The sequence below is a fragment of the Symphalangus syndactylus genome, chromosome 4, assembly GCF_028878055.3.
Source record: "Symphalangus syndactylus isolate Jambi chromosome 4, NHGRI_mSymSyn1-v2.1_pri, whole genome shotgun sequence".
In the NCBI taxonomy this organism is placed as follows: domain Eukaryota; kingdom Metazoa; phylum Chordata; class Mammalia; order Primates; family Hylobatidae; genus Symphalangus; species Symphalangus syndactylus.
Window position 1 is genome coordinate 43929095 of NC_072426.2, and position 6000 is coordinate 43935094.

Genomic DNA, 6000 nt, shown 5'->3' on the forward strand with positions numbered 1-6000 from the left:
GGTGCGCCTGTAGTCCCATGTTGTTGGGGCTTGAGGTGGGAAGAGCTCCTGAGCCCAGGAAGTCGAGGCTGCAGTGAGCTGTGATTGCACTATTGTACTCCAGCCTAAGTGACAGAGGGAGACCCTGTCTCAAAAAAATAATATATTGCTTATGGATCTCTATAAGAAGAAAAGTAAAAAATAAAAACTGGAAAGAGATATATCAAATTCATGAGACTCTGTAAAGGGAAAAGGAAATGCGCCTGTGGATCAAATGATATTCGACTTTGTACAGCTTTATTTATTTTCTTTAAAAATCAGAAACAAAAATGTTCAAATGTGAATATTTGTTCATTAGGGATATCCATAGATGGAAATGTGTGTTATTCTCAGTAGCTTTCTCTACTTTTTGGTGAATTTTTTTATTGTGCTAAATATATTAATACATAACATAAAATTTACCATTGTAACCATTTTTTTTTTTTTTGAGAGTTTTGCTCTGTTGCCCAGGCTGGAGTGCAATGGCGCGATCTTGGCTCACCGCAACCTCTGCCTCCCGGGTTTAAGCAATTCTCCTGCCTCAGCCTCCCAAGTAGCTGGGATTACAGGTGTGTGCCACCACACCCGGCTAATTTTGTATTTTTAGTAGAGATGAGGTTTCTCCATGTTGGCCAGGCTGGTCTTGAAGTCCTGACCTCAGGTGATCTGCCCGCTTTGGCCTCCCAAAGTGCTGGGATTATAGGCATGAGCCACTGTGCCCAGCCCCATTTTAACCATTTTTAAGTGTACCATCCAGTGCCATTAAATATATTCACCATGTAGTGCAACCATTGCCCCTATACATTTCCAGAATGTTTTCTTCATCCTAAACAAACTCTGCACCCATTCAGCCATACATCCCCACTTCACCCTCCCTCAATCCTTGTAACCTCTATTCTATTTTCTGTCTCTATGAATTTGCCTCTTTTAGGCTCCACACAAGAATGGAATCACACAATATTTGTCCTTTTATGCCTGGCTTATTTCACTTAGCATAATGTTTTCAAGATTCACCCATATTATAGCATCTGTCAGAATTTCGTTACTTTTTATGGCTGAGGAATATTTCTGGCTGGGTTGGTGGCTCACACCTGTAATCTCAGCACTTTCGGAGGCAGAAACAGGTCGCTTGAGTCCAGGAGTTTGAGACTGGCCTGGGCAACATAGGGGGACCCCATCTCTACAAAAAATATAAAAATTAGCCAGGCGTGGTGGCACACACCTGTAGCCCTAGCTACTCGGGAGGCTGAGGTGGGAGGATCACTTGAACCTGGGAGGTGGAGGTTGTAGTGAGCCAAGATTGCACCATTGCATTCCTGCCTGGGCGACAGAGCAAGACCTTGTCTCAAAAAAAAAAAAAAAAAAAAAATCCATTGTATGCATATACCACATTATGTTTATCCATTTATCTATTGATGGACATTTGGGTTATTTCTACATTTTGGCCATTATGAACAATGTTGCCATGAACGTTGATTTACAAATAGCTGTTTGAGTTTCTGCTTTTGATTCTTTTTGGGAGTATACATCTAGAAGTGGAGTTGCTGGTCATATGGTAATTCTACGTTTAGCTTTTTGAAGAACTGCTGAGCTGTTTTCCACAGTGGTTGCACTGTTTTACATTTGTACCCACAATGCCTAAGAATTCCAGTTTCTCCACACCTTTGCCAACACCTGTTATTTTCCTTTTTTTTTTGGACAATAGCTGTGATAGGTAATTTCATGTGTCAACCTGACTGGGCTGAGGGCTGCCCAGATAGCTGGTAAAATATTATTTCTGAGCTTGTCTGTGAGTGTGTTGCAGAAGAGGTTAGCATTTGAATCGGTAGAATGAGTAAAGAAGATCTCCTTCCCCAGTGTGGGCAGGCATCATCCAATTCTTTGAGTGGCTGAATAAAACAAAAAGGCAGAGGAGGCCAGGTGTGGTGGCTCACGCCTATAATCCCAGCACTTTGGGAGGCTGAGGCAGGCAGATCATGTGAGGTCAGGAGCTTAAGACCAGCCTGGCCAACATGGGCAAAACCCTGTCTCTACTAAAAATATAAAAATTAGCCAGGTGTGGTGGTGCATACCTGTAGTCCCAGCACTTTGGGAGGCTGAAGCGGGCAGATTGCTTGAGGTCAGGAGTTTGAGACCAGCCTGGCCAACATGGCCAGAAACCCCGTCTCTACTAAAAATACAAAAATTAGCCAGGCGTGGTTGCAGTGAGCTGGGATCACACCACTGCTCTCCAGCCTAGGAGACAGAGCAAGACTTTGTGTCAAAAATAAATAAATAAATAAATAAAATAAATACAAGTAAAAATAAAAGAAAAAAAGCAGAGGAAGGGCAAACTCATTTTTCCTGCTTGAGCTGAGACATCATCTTTTTCTGCACTTGGACATCGGTGCTCCTATCTCTTGGCCTTTCAGACTTAGAGCAGGACTTACAACATTAGCTCCCTGCTTCTCAGGCCTTCAGACTCAGACTGAATTGCATCACCAGCTTTCTGGTTCTTCAGCTTGCAGATGGCAGACTGGGGACTTCTTGGCCTCCATAATGACATGAACCGATTCCTGTAATGGATCTCCTTTATTGTATATCTCTCTATATGTTATTGGTTCTGTTTCTCTAGAGAACCCTGATACAACAGCCAACCTAATGGGTGTGAAGTGGTATCTCCCAGTTTTGATTTGCATTTCTCTGAGGACTTGTGATGTTCAGCATCTTTTCATGTGCTTATTGGCCATTTGCATATCTTTGAAGAAAAGTTAATTTGGGGCCAGGCATGGTGGTTCACGCCTATAATCCCAGCACTTTGAGAGGCTGAGGTGAGCAAATCATTTGAACCTAGGAGTTTGAAACCAGCTGGACAAATGGCAAACCCTGTCTCTACTAAAAATACAAAAGAAATTAGCTGGGTGTGGTGGCAATGCCTGTCATCCCAGCTACTGGGGAGGCTGAGGTAGGAGGATCACTTGAGCCTGGGGAGGTCGAGGCTGCAGTGAGCAGTGAGTGCAGTGGCATGATCCCACAACTGCACTCCAGCCTGGGCAACAGAGCAAGACCCTATCTCAAAAAAAAAAAAAAAAAGGTCAATTTAAGTCTTTTGTCCATTTTTGAACCAGATTGCTTTTTTTTTTTTTTTTATTGTAGGAGTGCTTTATATATTCTAGATATCAATCACTTATCAGATATATCAGGAGTCTCCAACCCCCAGGCTACAGACGGGTACTGGTCCGTGGCTTATTAGGAACCAGGCCGCACAGCAGGAGGTGAGCAGCAGGTGAGCAAGCATTTCCACCTGAGCTCTGCCTCCTGTCAGATCAGTGGTGACATTTGATTCTCATAGGAATGCAAACCCTATTGTGAACTGTGCATTCAATGGAACTAGGCTGCATGCTCCTTGTGAGACTCTAATGCCTGTTTCATTCTGAAACCATCCGCTTCCACCCCGCCCCCATTCATGGAAAAATTATCTTCCATGAAACTGGTCCCTGGTGCCAAAAAGGTTGGGGACCGCTGAGATACATGATTGGCAAATATTTTCTCCCATTCTGCAGGTTGTCTTTTCATTTGCTTGATAGTGTCCTTTGATACACAAGAGTTTTAAATTTTGATGAAGTCCAATTTATCTATTTTTTTGTCACCTGTGTTTTGATGTCATATCCCAGAAACCATCACCAAATCCAATGTCAGGAAGACTTTCCCCTGTGTTTTCTTCTAAGAGTTTTATAGTTTTAGCTCTTACATTTAGGTCTTTGATCCATTTTGAGTTTTGTGTATATCCAATTTTTGTATATGGGGTAAGGTAATGGTTCTTTGCATGTGGATATCCAGTTTTCCCACCATTTGTTTAAAAGACTGTCCTTTTTCCATTGAATGGTCTTGGCACCATTTTGTTTTGTTTGTTTGTTATTTGCCTTTCCCTTTTAATCCTTTTTCTGCTCCAACTCTCAAAAAATTACTCCAAAAACCCAGTAATTAAACAAAAAGGAACTCAAAGAGCCAAAGCAAGCCAGCCCAAGAATAGTAGGCTCCCTCCCACAGGGGCCAAAGTCTGGATGCTGGGGTCTCCACCCCAAGCCTGGTAGTAAATGCTGGTGAAGAATAAGGTCGTTTCGGAGGCCAGCAGTAACCTGGCCCAAAGGGGCTTTCTGCAAGAGGGCACCCCTAATAGGGCCAGACTGTGTAAGAAGTGGTACTTGCTGGCCTTGTCAAAGAGCTCCTTCCCAGAGGCATCTGGGAATTGGGTGTCATGTACCCCATAGGAAGCCAAGCCAAAGGCCCCAGCTCGGGACAAGGTACCCACACCGGTGGAAAGCTGCCCCTGGCCCAGCCATGGCTGTGGATCGTCAGGCGCTGGATGAACAAACATCCTTGACACCCTTTTGAAAACTCATTGGCCATAAATAAGTTTTATTTCTGGGCTGTGTACTTTATTCAGTTCGTCTGTATGTCTGTCCTTAGGCCAGTACCAAATGGTTTTGATTACTCTAGCTTTGTAGTAAGTTTTGACATGAGAAAGTGTCAGCCCTCCAACTTTATTCCTCTTTGCCAGGATTGGATTGGCTATTTGGGGTCCTTTTTCTATACTTTTAGCTTGTCAAAGGAAAGGGGATGGGGTGAATGTGTAGACTCAGGATTCACTCTGTATTCTACAAAATTTAAAGAAGAAAATCTACAACTAGATATATATTGATAAGTATTTTAACATAAACATCTGTTTTATGACTTTTCAGAAATAAAAAAGAATTATCTCAGAATATAAGCAGAAAATTAAGGTTACACACACATTAACAAAATCAGTGTGGCCCTCCATCCTGATGGTTTGGTATTACGAGATTTAGTTATAGTGTATCCATAGATCAAATCCAGCTAGGCATGGTGGCTCACACCTGTAATCCCAACACTTTGGGAGGCCGAGGCGGGTAGATCACTGGAGGCCAGTAGTTCAAGACCAGCCTGGCTAAGATGGTGAAACCCCGTCTCTGCTAACAATACAAAAATTAGCTGGGCATGGTGGCGCACCTGTAATCCCAGCTACTCAGGAGGCTGAGGAATGAGAATCGCTTGAACCCAGGAGGCGGAGGTTGCAGTGAGCTGAGATTGCACCACTGCACTCCAGCCTGGGTGACAGAGTGAGACTCTGTCTCAAAAAACAAAAACAAAAACAAAAACAAAAAAAAAAACAAAAAACAAACAAACAAAAAGATCAAATCCAATATCCATTTCTAGAAAAACTCCTTCTTCGTGAAGAACACAAAACAGCCATAAGCCTGTATGTGCCAAACTGTGCAGCAGTTAAGTAAGCACAATAACATATTTTAAAGCTACAAACAGAACTTGAAAACTAGAAAAAAAAGAAAAAAAGGAAAACTACAATCATAGTGGGTGATCTAAACATAAATTTCAGAATTTGACAATTCAGTAGACAAAAAAAATAGACAAGGAAATTGGGGGTTGAATAATTAAAATAACAAGATTATATATATATATCTATATATACATATAGATATATATATACACATGTGTGTCTTTTTTTTTTTTTTGAGATGAAGTCTCGCTCTTGTCACCCAGGTTGGAGTGCAATGGTGCAATCTCCACTCACAGCAACCTCTGCCCCCCAGGTTCAAGCTATTCTCCTGCCTCAGCCTCCCAAGTAGCTGGGATTACAGGCTCCTGCCACCATGCCTCACTAATTTTTGTATTTTTAGTAGAGACAGGGTTTCACCATGTTGGCCAGGCTGGTCTCGAACTCCTAACCTCAGGTGATCCGCCTGCCTCAGCCTCCCAAAGTTCTGGGATTACAGGTGTGAGCCACCGTGCCCGGCCTATATGCATCTTTTTTTAAAAGGGACAAGCCTAGCTCTGTTGTCCAGGCTGGTCATGAAGTCCTGGCCTCAAGTGATCCTCCTACCTCAGCCTTGCAAAGTGCTGGGATTACAGGCATGAATAAACACTATTAAATAACCTCTGAATTTTTAGAGTTTGTAAAATGTG

At 42.6% G+C, this 6000-nt stretch overlaps 1 pseudogene; it reads right to left on the minus strand.

Annotated features, from left to right (window-relative positions):
* Nucleotides 1-3282: 3282 nt before the first annotated feature.
* Nucleotides 3283-5735, minus strand: LOC134736466 (transmembrane protein 256-like; annotated as a pseudogene).
* Between the last annotated feature and the right edge of the window lie 265 nt (nucleotides 5736-6000).